This window comes from Grammomys surdaster, unplaced genomic scaffold (genome assembly GCF_004785775.1).
Source record: "Grammomys surdaster isolate TR1022 unplaced genomic scaffold, NIH_TR_1.0 133, whole genome shotgun sequence".
Taxonomy (NCBI): Eukaryota; Metazoa; Chordata; class Mammalia; order Rodentia; family Muridae; genus Grammomys; species Grammomys surdaster.
Genome location: NW_021604591.1, coordinates 8,809,211 through 8,824,576, shown reverse-complemented (window position 1 = coordinate 8,824,576; position 15,366 = coordinate 8,809,211). Strand labels below are relative to the sequence as shown.

The 15,366-nt window shown below is 37.2% G+C and overlaps 1 protein-coding gene across 8 annotated transcripts in view; it reads right to left on the bottom strand.

The window, feature by feature from the left end:
* Positions 1-15,366, bottom strand: part of Ctnna2 (catenin alpha 2) — a 1,083,974-nt gene that overhangs the window by 706,439 nt on the left and 362,169 nt on the right. The gene's annotated exons all lie outside the window — the stretch shown is intronic.

Here is a 15,366-nt window from a genome sequence, read left to right as displayed (position 1 = left end):
GCTTGTGTAGCTCTGATCCACTGTGATGGCATAAGAGCTTCTGAGGAAGCTCAAGGTCCTTCAGATGGGAGGGTTCCTGGGTACTGAAAATTGGCCTTTCTATTCTATAATCCAGCATACTGCCACTGTCAGATGATACATATCTAAGTTGACCTATAAAGCAGCACCACTTTGACTGTGTCGAGGCTTCCCACCAATCTAAGGAATTCTGGCTCCAACCAGGTAAGTCTGAAAACACAGGAACCACCTCCATCATCTATGCTGAATGAAACTGGCCACAGGCTGGTTGGAAATTGGACAGACATCTCTCTTCCTGTGAGAGGTAACAATTACTTTTTAGATAATAATATATTGGATTTCATCTTAATCAACATAATACCTTATTCCTCATCGTGTTGTAGATGACTACAAGGTTTTGAAAGTAACACTTTTTGAGTTAGCAATAATGAATAGAACACTTTTTCAAAACATTGACAGGTCTAATAATTAACTCTAAGACACACAGTGATCAATTCATTTGACCTTTCATTCCCTGTAACATCTAGGAATATGTTTTCTATAGAATGAGCCCAAATGATCAAACAGTGTTAAAATTATTAAATAATGGAACTAGTTCTTAACTTATGTTAAACAACTATATGGCACTTGACATCATCACTGCCCCAGACACAGAACTACCTAAGTAAAGAGCAGAAAGGTTGCAGACTAGCTCAGAGCAGGTCCAGGAGCATTTTAAAATTGTGTTCTATGATGTACAAAACCTAATCCTCACTGTTCTTTCCTAATATGCTGTAGAAGATACATCTGAACTTCACCTGAGAGAAGAAAGTAAAATAACTCCTGAAACTCCCAGAAATCCAAGAAAAGCAAAGGACTTCTTATCAACGACAGTTCTCCAAAAGAGAGGCAATGTTTTCATTTTCAAAGTAAGTTATTTTATGTGTGCACAGATATACATATAAGTGTGTGCAGATATGTATGTGCATGTATATGAGCTACAGGTAGAGTTAGAGTATGCTAGAGGTAAGCCTTGAACACTGGTCCTCAAGAACCACGGAACATGCTTTTCTTGATATAGTGGCTCATTCTCTTACTAAGCTGACTATGCACATAACAAATTTTACCACATGACATTCTTTCCATGTATAATACCTGCTCCGTAATTCTTCCATTATTTAGTTTTTGAATTAATTTATTTTTGACTGACATAATATTTGTACACAGTCATGAGGAATAATATGATGTTTTGATTTATATACACATTGAGTAATAATCAAATCAGGGTAATTTACATATTCCTCTCCCTAAATTTTGATTATTTTGTGATGAAGCTATATTTAAAAGCTTCTACCTATTTTGAGACATACGATGTGTTACTGTTATTTATGTTTACTCTGCTGTATCATAAAATATCAGAATTTATTCCCCCTATCTAACTCTAGCACTAGGCTAATTTGGTAAGCTCTCTTCACTATCTCTCCTAATTCCTCTCAAGCCTCTAGAAACCAGATTCAATCTCCAAATGTTGTCAGATAACTATTTTAGACTTTACATGTGAGGAGTCCATTTAGTGTTTGTTTACGCCTATCTCAAACTTCATATACTCTAATATCCTCCATGTCTGTTTCATACTGTAGCCACTGACAAGATTCTGTACAGTTTTAGAGATCTGTAGCATCCCACTGAGTGTATATGGGAGGGGACTGGCTTACCTCTGGTAAGCATTTGCTTACATAATTTGTTTTTTGTGTATAGGTTTCATGAGATATTACTTTTTCAGGTGCCCCTCACACATAGCACTATGATTTCCTATGGTATGGTGTGAGTGTTGATTGTTGGATAGTTCTATTTTGGGTTTCATATGGAGTTGCCATATAATTTTCTATAATTTATATTACTTCATATAGTCTGCAAGAATTCCCCACCCCCTCAGTGTTCTACAACTCTACAACATTCGTTTATATTTGTTGTGGGATTTTTCATCTTTTGATAATAATAATTTCAATTGGAACAACATCATGTTTCAGCGTCCTTTTTATTTGCATTTCCCTCTTGACTATTGATAATGATCATGTTTTAAATATACTATTGCCCACTTCTACATTTCCCTTCTATATAGACCTTTTTCTAATTTAACATCTTAGTTACCTAGTAGGTATCTTTCAAATATGTCAAGTGTTAACCCCATTATTTTGACCTTTTCTCTTGGAGATACTAAATGGTTTGTATATGCCTTGTTCCATATTTTTTACACCACATTTGAAAGTCAGATACTCATAACATTTAGCTACAAAATAGTTAGTCATTCAACTGTACAATATTCATTGTCTTCTGTTATCCTTGAATAACCCCCTAAGCGCTCAATAATTTTTAATACCTTTTTCCAATAAAATTGGATTAGGGTAACAAAAGATTCTCAGTCCTGGCTTCAGTGATTAATTTCTGTTATTGTAAGAATTTATAAAGTAAAATTGTTAACATTGTGATTGTTTCCATTTTGTGCTAAAGAAAGCAAACAGATTGATTTACTCAGCAAGTAAGCATTAGTTCTGCTGAACTGCGTTGGTATAATTCAATTGTTCATTACAGGGTGTGAAAAGGCCTCATTCTCCTGTCACTATGGAAAAGAAAATAGCACGCATGAACAAAACAGTCAAAATACTTTATGGAGATGTTTCATCATAAACTCTCTTCTCTGCCAAATACCATATTTGTATTATTCTAAGAAACTAAAAGTCACAAAAAACTCTGCAAATGGTAATCACAAGTCAGGGCAAAAGTTTTGGCAGTATTGTAATCAGACTTTTGTTTTTGGCTTATCACCAGGCAAAGAATGCAAAGGCATGGGAGAGAAACCTTATGGGTATACAGGTTTGAACAGAGCTGCCTAGAAACTCACCATGGGGACTCAGATACAGTCAGAACCATTCTACTTTCTCTGGTATGTTTTATCCAGCCAATATATAAAATAATAGCCAGGGATCAGAATTTGCAGTCACCTGGATTTTTCAGAACAAGTTGGCTAGCTAATCTTCCAAGAGCTTGGTTTCTTTGTTTAACCAGTACCTTCAGATCCATTGTGTCAAACTGAATGGGTTTATGCTTCACAATCCATTTCTGTTAATGATCTGGGTACTACAGATTAAAATATTAGGTAGAATTTCATGTAAAAAAACATTTATTCTTCATAGTGTCTTGTCAACAAGATTTCATGAGTTTTGAGTTATTTTCATTTTACATGAAAGGCAAATATTTTGCTCAGTTATCCGGGGAGAAGTTATGTGGGGGTGGGGGTGGAAAACAGGGCTCATGCCTGCCTGACGTTTACTTCTTCCCAGGAAAGCCTGGTCACACCTAGAGCTTCAACACTTGGAGAAATAGAGATAAAGCATACACAGAAAAGATGCCAATTATTTCCTTATCCTTTAAATATACAGATGTCCCAAAATATATAAGATTTTACTAGGGAATAATTTGGGATTGAGTGAGAATTATTTCTTAGCTATATTAACTTAGTAGGAGAAATTAATGAAGTGTCCCACTGCTATTCATGGTGTTAGGAATACATCACTGGAGCCTTCCAATGGACTGTACTGCATGTTAAATGACCCACATATTTGTCCCATCAGTGTTTTTGATATTTGAATACTGGTTTCTGATTATGGAAGAATAGTTATTGTAATCTGTTTGTTCATACATTAAACCATTAGACAATATGCTTGACTGAGTTTTAGGAATATCAAAGATAAATGCTTGTATCTGGAAGCATGATAAAAGAGAATGCGGACGTGCTCTTCACATACTGGAGTATTTCCTAGCCACAGGGAAGAACACTAATGTGTCATCTGCAGGAGAATGGAAGAACTGGAAATTGATGTTTACCATTAGCCAGACTAAGAAGCATAAAAAGCACGTGTTTTCTATCATATGTGTGATCGGAACAGAGCAAAAAGATCATTAAAGGGGAAGCAGGGATATTAAAGACAAATGATCAGATAAAGCTGAGCTTCGTGCAATGGGTCCACTGTGTGTATGTGTGAAAATATGATGAAGGGCCAGGGAGATGGCTCATCAGGTGAAGTACTTGGTGCTGAGGTTTAAAAGTCGGGTTCAATCTCTGGCATCCGCATCATGAAAGGAGAAAATCCAACAACTCCACAGTTTTCTGACCTACACAACATTCTATGGCATGTACATGTGTGCACAGATAACAAATAAATAAACATAAAAACCATAAAAATGTCAGAACGGAAGTGATTGTTTTATACAATTAATATAAGTTAATGAATTTAATAAAAATGGTTAGAGTTATATAGAGAGTGGTATCATGGGGGAAAATCCAGTAACATAAAAGATGAGTTTTTATTACTTAAAAACAACCTTTGAGAAAGCAAGAGAGTGATTCCACTTGTAAGATCCTGAGGCCCTCACCTGTACTGGGAGAGATACTGCAAGCCAGCAAAGTCTAATAACACAGTGAAAACAGAATCCCTGTGCTCAGTTCTCTGCAACTAGTAGGACTGATGGTACTCAAACCGCCCCCTGGCTCAGCAGAAGACAGGATGAAAAGGATTCTAAAACTAAGTTTCTGAACAATTATTTATTATCATGTAAACAATCTCAGCGTGGCCAGCTATTTGATTTGGCCACTATTTGAGTTGGAAACAACAGCTCTAACATGTTCTGTGCAACTTCTGTGTTCATTATGAAACTGTATACTAATCATGCTAACTGAATTTCTTTCTGTGGTCAAGTTACAAGTCTGTGTATTGAACACTGGATGGGCCATTGCACTTTAGCTTTAAAATAAACAAGGCACAGCTGACTGTGGCAGTCTCAGCACAGGTATTTATCACTGCTATTTTGTCAAACCCTGTCAAGATGACCGTAGAGTAATTTTTGTTTATAGGTACCCAGTTTTCTTTTAAAAGCATTGGTTGCAAAAATAAAAAGCTTCAATATTTGGAAAGCCATATATCAGAGAAAAGGTGCTAGCTCATTTAGGAGCACCAAGAAAGTGCATTCCCTAGCTAGAAGTGTGGAAGCCAGAACAAGCCATTTTACACTCAAAACTGTCAAAGATGTGGGGACTTGAAGCAGCCAGTTCTGCAGAAAAGAGAAAGAAAGAAAATATAAAAAGACTGTTGATCCATTTTCCAAAAGGCAGCTAGTGTTACAGGTAAAATTAGACTGTTGTAATTGAAAAGATTTTCTTCTTTATGGTTATATTGTGCTCCACTGTGCATATATTCAATTTTTCCTTTATTTGTGGATTGGTGGAGCCTTGTCTTGGCTATTGTGAACAGTGCTGTCATGAATATAGGCATGCAGAAATCCTCTCTCAATGCACCCATTTCCATTCCTTTGGATACATATACAGAGGAATTCAGGGGGGTGGGACGGGTTATGTGATACTTCTAGCTTCAGTATTCCTATTAGGTGCCACAATATTCTCTAAAACACTGCTATTATCAGGCAGGAGATACATAACTGACCTTGGGAGGCTGAGGCAGGGGGATTGTCGTAAGTTCAAGATCATCCTGGCCTACAAAATGAGACCCTGTTTCAAAGGAGGTAGGAGAGCTATACTAATTTTACCTTCTCCCACACAAAGTATGTCTTAACATTGGATGTAAAATATCAGTTTCATAGAAAGACTAGGCTCTGGCTTCTAGAGTCTAAGGTGGGAAAATAGGCCACAAAATTTCAGTTACACATGAGGACTTAGTTTTAGTTTATACATAGCATGGTGACTACAGTCAGTAATACTATACTGTTTATTTCAAAATTGCCTAGAGATGAGATTTTAAATGTCTTTATCAAGAGGAAGATAACAGATCTATTTCCTAGATTGCTTTAATTTGTTCACAAACTAAAGCATGATACTATATTCTATGAAGTTATACAATTATTCATCAATTATATAAATTTTACACACTCGCTGGGGAAAAAGCATATAAAGAAAGAGAGTACATAACCCCTTCTATTTCAAATTGCAAGGAACTAAAGATTTATTTTCAGAAAAGATAGAAATAAGGATTTTGGAAAGACATGCCTAGCTGAGCACAGAGACATTGAACTGAACATTGGGAATTATGGGAAAGTTGGCATATAAAATGTTGCTATGGATATGATCCCTGCTACCCCTACAAAGTGAAGAGACACTACCTAGGGACTGAATTATTGGAGTTTTTACTCTCAAAGAGAAACCAGATCCAGTTCTTTATTCTTTCACACCTACCTATTGACAATGGAGGCTCCCTGTGAGGAACTCAGATGTCTGCCACATTAGACTCTGATGTATGTCTTACCCTAGACTTCTACTAGGCTCTGTCTGTCCTGATGCCTTCATGCTTATAGAAAGAATAGTATATAATCTACTAATTTTGAGAGACCAGAAGTATGGCATATAAGGCAGTCAATACACCATGTGGAACATTTAATAGGCAAAGAACATAAAAGAGCAATGCTGTATCTAGATCTATTAATATAAAAAACAGAAATCAGGGCAAAGAATCAAAGTCTGGCAGTGACAGGGACAGAAGACTTGAGATACAAATTGAATTGTATCTGGTCACATGAGGTTAGGGGTCATGGACCACTTGTTTGTCAGCAGATAGCTTGTTGCTCATTTCCATCTAAATGACCTGAAATCAGAAACAGGAGCTTCATAAAAATGGTTGGTGATTCTTTAAAAATCCTGAAAAAATATAAATAGAGGTGTTGTATTATAGGTTTTATAAAGTAGGGAAACTGGGCAAAGAGACCCAAGGAAGTAGTTAATGTTTACTGCAAGATGAAATTCAGAGAACTGATTTGAGCATAAGTAGCTCCTATATAAAGGAAAGCACATTTTCCAGTGAATTTGTGTGTCCATCTTATTTGTAGGGACCAAAACTATAAAATTGGATAGCACCTGTAGGTCCCAATTATTGAGTCCAACATCCAAATATTACAAATATTATGACATTTTTGTGCATGTCTTCTTCTTTTGATTTATTTGAAGTGAAAGTAACAGAACATTCTAATGTCCTTTTGAGTCATTTTCTTTAGAAAGAGGGTTTCCATGGAGTTGCTTCATAATGTCATAGTCGATGGTGTGGGAGATGGTTAATTTTGATTGTCATTTGGACACAAGCTAGAATCACCTGTAAAGATAGGCTCAATGAAGATTTGTTTCAATAAGGTTGGACTGTGGGCATGTCTGTGTGGGATACTTTTGATAATGTTGTTGGAGCAAGGAGACATAACCACTGTGGGTGACACTATTCCCTAGGGGGATAATCCTGAACTGGTTAAGAGTGGGGAAAGCAAGCTAATCATAGGCATTAGGCATGCTTTCCTCCCTCTGGGCTTAAGATTAGGAATGTAATCTTGCCATCTGCTTCAAATTCCTGACTTTCCCAAATTATAAATTGTATCCTGGAATTAAAAGCTAAAACAAGCCCTTTCTCCCCTAAATTGCTTCTGTTAAAATACTTTTATTACAGCAACAAAATTGAAATTAAGACAGTTGGTAAGGGACAGAGGCAGGAGTATTCCATTTTACAAATAGTTATCTTCCTTGGCTTTACATACATGTTGGTTTAGAACTGTTTTATGGACCTATAAAGTGCATTTTTACCTCCTCATGTAGGTTTGATACCCAAATTTACGTTGAGTGTCAATTTCTAAATTTCTAGAACAGTCCACAGAGTTCTGCTTCTTCTGAAATACCTTGCTCTAGAATTGACAAAAATAATCTAGAACATGGTTGGTTTAAAATCTTACTCTGTAAAATTTAGTACTTGTCTTGCTAGCATGAGGTTTTGAGCTTGATGTACAGAACCCAAGTAAGAAAATCAAGTTCTGGCAATGGCTAAGCAGTCTGGCCTGTTAGCAAAGCTCTAGGTCAGTGAGATCCCATTATAAAACATAAGGTGGACAATTCCTGAGGAACACCAGCTGGGTTTTCCCACTGCACATGTGTGAATCCTCCCCTACACGGTGTATCGGGAACAAAATCTCCCAGGTAAACAGAGTGATAGGTCACTCTGGAGGAGGTTCTCAATCTTTCAGCTGCAACCAACATGGAAATTAGCAGAAAATGTAGCCAGCAATGTTCTGTTAAGATCATTGATATCTGATCTTAACATTGAACTGTTAAGAAATGATATCTGAATAATACATTTGACCAGGCATTTCAGTTCTGGTGCTTATGGAGAGAGTCTAGTCCTTTCAAGGATGACAAGATGTCTTCTTACAAATGGCAGAGTAGTTGTGTAGGATGATATATAAGAAGAGGTATGTCTGGGGGCGGAAGGTTAGACAGTTTGAAGCTTTGAACAAACAGCTACCCTTCAATTAGCAGCTCAGAGGGTGAGGTGCTGGTACAAGCTTACTTGTCTTTACAGATTCAAAGAACATATCAGCTGACTCCAGTTTCATATATTTTGCATGTCATAGCTGGGTGGAACAGCTCAACAATACTTTCTCAGATGTATTTTGCGTAGTTTTTCTATTTTAATTTTTTTACAACAGTATTTATTCCTAGTGATAAAAAAGGAAAATCTGTTTTAAACCTCTATTGAGTTAAATGAGCATTTGATTTAACCCACTGTCTTAAACTGATCCCTCTCTGAGCATAAGAATCATCTGGAGGAGGCTTCAGAGAGCTAAAGCAACAAAGTGCTTGTCATGCAAGCAGAGGAATCTGAGTTCAGATTTCCAGAACTCATTATACAAGAAGTTGGATGTGATGAAGTACACAAGTAACGGAGGTCTGGGGAGGGAGAGACAGTAGGATTCCTAGGGTTCACTGGGTAGTCACTCTAGCTAAATGGGTAAGCTTGAGAAACTCTATCTTGAGAATAAGTTGGGAGAGTGATAGAAAATAGGTAGCTGGCATTGACTTCTGGTCTACATATGGCACAGATGCGAACGGACACCAGCACACATGTACACATGCACACCAGTGTATTCATACATACAAAGAGCAATAGAATATAAATGAAAACATTTCTAAGCACTTGATCAAATTAGCAATTAGAATCTCTCCTGTGGGATACTGTGTGCAGATTGGATGAGGACTCACAGATTGTCTCAGTGGTGACCTCTGCTTTCTATGCCAATTTAGAGGTGCTTAAGGGAAGTCTTTTTCAGGAAGCAATGGGTTAATATCTTTCAGAGTTCATAGTGTAGCCTGTAAAATCCTTATTTACTGGCAATAAGAGCTCTGCTTAGCTCCTGGGACCCATCTCTATGGACACGTCCAGACAGGCATGCTGTCCTAGTATGGTCAAAGAGAAGATGCTCAGGGAAGATCTCTGAACTAAAGAGCAAGCTATGATGTACTTACTTTTCATCTTTGAGGTCTGTAATCCTAGCAGGTAGGAGCCTGAGGTTCAGGTCAGTGTGATTCAAGACTAGCCTTGGTAAGATGTCATGTTCGAGTCTAGCATGAGCTATAAGGTCTTACCTCAAATGACAGCATTTAATGACAACAGCACAATTACTTGGCTCATTTCAAGATTTTCTAGAAAGATCTGATGGAGCATTTTCCTAGGGCCATAGAAAAACTCAAACTCGAAAGAATGAGCTAAATACAGCAATGTGAAGCAAAAAGAAACCAAACAGAGTTCATATGAATATTGAATAGGGAGGAACCACTGTCCTAAAATATAAAACTTAATGTGCTAAAAACATATGGAATTTGTGTCTCCTCTCTTTCTCCTCTTGTTCCTTCTTCTATACTCATCATTCTGTTGTTGTCGTTGTTGCTGAAGATAAAGTGAAATCCACTTGTTCATTAAAAATGTCTCTAGATAGCCTACCCTGTGCAAGGATAGATGCTCTCAATTCTGGGGTTTATGCATTATATTTGACTTCTCTTCAAGAAAGTTAAATTCCAACAGTGGAATGCAAGATAACAAATCACAGAGGTGATGTCATTGGAATATAGCAGGTATAACTACCAAGTCAAGTATGCTAAAGCAATCAGAAGAACATATTCAAGCTAAATTTTAGAGACCAAGAAGTCATCTTCAACAGGTTTGAGAAAGAACATTGCAATCAAAGGGATGACTAAGTACAAAGTCACTGAAAAAGTTTGTGTCCCTGGACATGGATATGTTATCACCAATGAAATATTTTTTCAAGAGTGCAATTATTTCCTAACTGAATCAAGAGCAATACTTTTTATTGTGGGACCAAGGCAGTGTCAGGCCTAAACAAAGAAGGCTTCAAAGCTTATCACTGGAACAAAATGTTGGGGAGTGAGAACTCCAGTTCCAGGCATGCAGTGTACTTTGAAGGCCTAGAGGAAGGGCTTATCATATGTTTGATAAAAGAATACAGCATTCTAATCTCTCTGACAGTTTGGTGATGTTAAGGCTCTCCTGAGAAGCTCAACTGATAGATTGGGCTGTCCCAGCTGCCTTCGCTATGATGACCAATCTGATGACTTGGCAGGCTAGGCTATCAGCAAACCCTGTTCATTTACAAAGCTAAAGACAATTCCTGATTATCCCATAATGCTTTGGACTCTTCCACATCACATTGATTGACCTTGTATGATTCACACCAGGTTTCAAGGACTCTCTGAGAGATTTGTTTTTCTTTTCTTTTCTTTTTTTTCAGAAGAGAAGCTAGCTAGAATACTGAGAAATTTTGATGTTGGGATAATTTTTATTTGTACAGTTTTAGTTAATACTGTTTTCTTTCTGTATGCAAGAAGAGCTACTTAAAGAAGCCACAGTTAGCTGAGTAATACTGATGTTTAGGGTTGCTAGTTTCAGCTTCCTAGAAGCATCTTGTAAGCATCACCCTTCTGCAAGGCAGAGACTGCCTCACTCTCAGTTGCTTTGCATCTCCTCTTCATTGGTACAGTCTTAACGTGTAGCAAAGAAACTCCTGAATACATCATACCCTCTCCCTCATCGCAACTCACAGTCTTGCATTCCACGCCTGTCTTTGAAAGTCTGACAATCATTTAATCCTTCAGCATATTCCCAAACGTTCCCTTCACTTTCTTTAAAATACTTTACAATCACAATCTAGTAATTAGAATCATTGGAGGCTTAACCTGTAATTAGTCATTTAGGTCAATCTAAATTTCTGATAGCTTCCTTGAATGGAGTTTTAGTGGTTCTAAAATCTCAACTAGGTTTGTTGTAACTTCAGTTTTATGAATACTTTGAGACAGATTTAAATGGGCTCCTTGCTATTGGTAATTGATGGCTGCTAAGGGAGAGAATAACATTCTTCTTTGAGGGTGTGGCCACTGGTATGGTAACTATACTACAGTGGATGGCTCCACTCTCATTTACATATATACAGTACCATTGGAATTAGTGGAATATTTAAAAAAAGATTACATGAAATAGGAGAAAGACAAGATGGTTGGTATATATGGGGATTTGGGGGAGGAAATGGGGATTGTATATGATACAATTTCACCGTGCACAGGTATGAAATTGTCAAAGAACAAAAAATTAAAATGAGCCTGAAGTTTCTAAAAGTAAAGTATGAAAAAATGAGACAGGGTCTCTGGACACTATGATATTGGCTTCTTCAAGGTATCCTGACTAGTACACAAGAATAGTCTGAAAGTATTTCCTGGCTAAAACTAGGCATGCTGAAATTATTCAGTTTTGGGCCCTAACATAAATGGCCAGTGGCTAGTGTTAAGTTCTTCAAGGAGGGATATTTTCTATCTTTCTTTTTAACAGATAAGATACTATCTCTTCTCATTTTCACTTTTTTCAAATTAATTTTTATTTTGTTAGATCATGCTCAATGCCATTAGTATCTGAGAACCTAGACTTTCTTCTAACATCCTGGGTTAGATCAATCCAGAATGGTCTCCAGACTTTGTGTCCTATTCTTTGCCTGGATGTCCCATTTGAAACCCAAGCATCAGCTAAAACAACTTCACAGGTCCATGACCAGATTATCATTCTACACTTCTTGTCACAGCAATCTCCTTAAACTCCTAGACATCTATCTGTGCATTCAAAAGATTGGAGAGGAATTCCACCCTGGCAATGGTCTTGCCCAGTAGATGTATGGACTCTTTTAGCTGTATAACCCTGTATCTCCTGGACACTTGATTTTTTTTTTCAGATAAAACAAAATCAAACTTACCCGCTTTAAAAAAAATACACAAAAAAATGCACTCAAGGTAATTTTAAGGGGAGGATTTATTGGTATGTATTTATTTATTTGAAGTTGGAATTTCTTTCCATATGCTACCCAAGTTGCCCATGAACAGAAACTCCTCAGGCCTCAGGCTTCTGAGTTGTTGTAACAGATGCACGCATATACTCCACCCACTTTTAACTTAGATGTTCATTCTAAGGATGAGACATGAACATAGCCTTGAGTTCATGCCAACGCAAGCCTTAGAGGAAATTATATTTTGTTAATGTGCAAATGTTTGATGGCCTTAAACTTCCCAGGAGTTTAAAATTCTTCTAACCTTCAAGTCTGTACTCATACCTTTCCTGAATCTTTTACTTAGTCATAGTTTGATTTTAAATCACACTGTACTGCCTAAAAAAGTAGGCTTCTGAATTTGTCTTTTTCAACATCTATCTCTATACTTATCAGTATACTCAAAATGAATTGCTTCAAAGTCGATTATGATATAGTCACATAACAAAATACTCTGCAGTCAGGAAGCCTTTGATTAGAGAATATTTATTGGCATGGAGACATATTAACAAAATATTGAGTAAAGAAAATAGTTTTAAAAATGCTATTTATAGGACAACCATATTTTTTTAAAAAATCAAGTCATAACACAAGCATGTGTGTATTAGCACACATAGTCTGTTTCTGAAAGCTTATAAATTTTATAAAGGCACATATCCAACTTTTAACAGTAATTGTATATAAGGAATAAGATTACAAATTATGTATCATACTTTTTATTCTAAACAATGATTGCATATGCATATCATACTACAAAAAGCAAAATGAAGTAAGAACAATAGAAAGGCCACTGTTTTTTGAGGTCCTGTATCCATGGATATCACTTCATTTTTAAGTCACACAACTTCAAGAAAGAAGATTTTCTACAGATGTGCAAAATTACATGATTATAAATGATGAACAAGATGTGGATCTGTTGACAAGACAAAAGGGGAGGGGTGGAGGAAAGAGGGACAAGAAGCAGGAGGGTAGGGTCTAGGAGGGAATACATTCACATATAAGATATGGCTTGTATGAAGATGTAAACTTGAATAAATTAAACAGCAAGAAAGAATTTGTTTAAACATGGCTGTGGTTAGACCCCAGGATAAGGCTGTAAATGACCTTAATGAACCTTACTGCATCCTCAGAGCCCTGTAAACCAGTCCTGTGAAGAAGCTCCCTGTGGTTGTTTGAATGAGAAATCTCCTGTAAGCTCACCTATGTGTAACACTGCATCTCCAATTCATTGTTTGGGGACATTCTAGAATCTTCAGTGGGAGGAACCTTGCTGGAGGAAGTCCCTCACTGGGGAAGGACTATTAAGTTTTAAAGCTTGGTCTCACTTTTTTCTCATTCCTGCTTCCTGCGAGTGCATGACATGTGATCTCTCTGCTTTCTCAATTGTCATGTCCTTTCTACCAAGATGGACTGTACCTCTCTGGAGCTCTATGCTAAAACCAAAACAAACAAAAAATACCCATTTTCCTATAACTTTTCTTTCATTGTGGATATTTTTCACAGCTACTGATATGTCTAGTGGAGCTAAGGATGGGACAGCACTATTACAGGGACTTAGATATATGTATTTGACCCCACAACAGTGTATTACTGTGTACTGTCATTACCAAACTTTCAGTAGCAGTTTGTAAATTAAGGGCAGGGACCTACCGAAAGGACCATCCAAAGGGGATGATAAAAACATGGATTCATTTTTTCATATATAATTTTATTTTAAAAAAATACAAATAAAAATACCCTGCTATAGTTAACACAGCAGAGACTTCCAAGGCCCACTAATCAAAGGAATTTTTGCTTTGCTGTGCAGACTTCTCTATTTGTATGAGTATGTAAGTGTGCATGTGTGCATGCACATGTGTGTGTGTGTCTGTGTGTGTGTGTGAGTGTGTATGTGAGTGTGTGTGTGTATGTGTGTGTGCATGCGCATGCGTGCACGGATGTGTTACTGTGTTTTGGCAGGCACATGTGAAGACTGGAAGTTGAATTTGGGATACCTTCCTTCAGTTTGGCTAAATTAAACAGTAGCCATCCCTCCAGATCTACCTGTTTTGGCTCCACTGAGTAATAGGCACATGTTGGCGTATCTGGCTTTTACATGAGTACTGGAGATAGAACTCAGGTCCCAGTCCTTCAGTAGCAAGCACTTTACTCACCTGTTTATCTCCCTAGCCCCATCCTTTAAAACATGTAGAGGGGCTGCAGAGATGCCTTGATGGATAATAGTACTTGCTGCTCTTGCAGATCCAAGTTCACTTCTCAGCACTCACAGTGGGTGTCTCATAATCACCTGTAAACCCCTCTTTAGGTGGCCCAAAGCTTTCTTCTGGCTTCTATGGGCACGTACACTCATGTGCACAGATCCACATACATACACACATAAACAATGAAGGATTTATAGCTATACAACAGTATATGCATATAGAAGTCAATCAGGTCACACAGCACCACAGTACACATGGTCCAGGCTCATGACATTCCATAGTCTCACCAAGGCTCATCAGTGAATTGTGCATGAAGAAGTAAACAGCTCACTGCCTCTCAGTGTTCACGATTAGCGTTTTAGTACCTAGGATAAGGATTAAAGTTTTCTTATGGCTCTGAATTGTAGCTTAGTATTTAGGACACAGAATCTATTTTTCAGTCCCATATAAGAATGAAAAGCATACTTAGAGGCATTTTTGGTGACAGATTTTTGAAGTATAATTTTTCTATTTAACCACCCATTGTAATACCCTATGTCTATCAAAGTATGCAGGCACAGTGGCCAAGTGAGCTATTTACAAATTGCTATTACATTGGAGTTAAGTAAGATTTCTTTGTGCAACTTAAATCAAATAAGGATTTCTGACATGTCTGTAAATGTTGTTCATGATGTCCGATGTCTATATTACAGTTATATAGCAGAAATATTCTTCTCAATAACTGTTATATGTCATGTGAAATTTTATTAAAATTACAGTCAGAATGTAGACAGTTTAGTCCACTTCTCTTGTCCTCTGTCTAAGGAGACCATGCTAACATGTATTATTCCAGAATACAGCTTTTATTGACCTTCTTCCACTGGTCTTATTATTAGACCTTTATAACCTGTTCTTGATTCCTGACTCTCTACTCTCCACTCTCAGATGATCTCTCATCCCATTAACATGGCAACCAAGTCCCGTGCAAGGATGC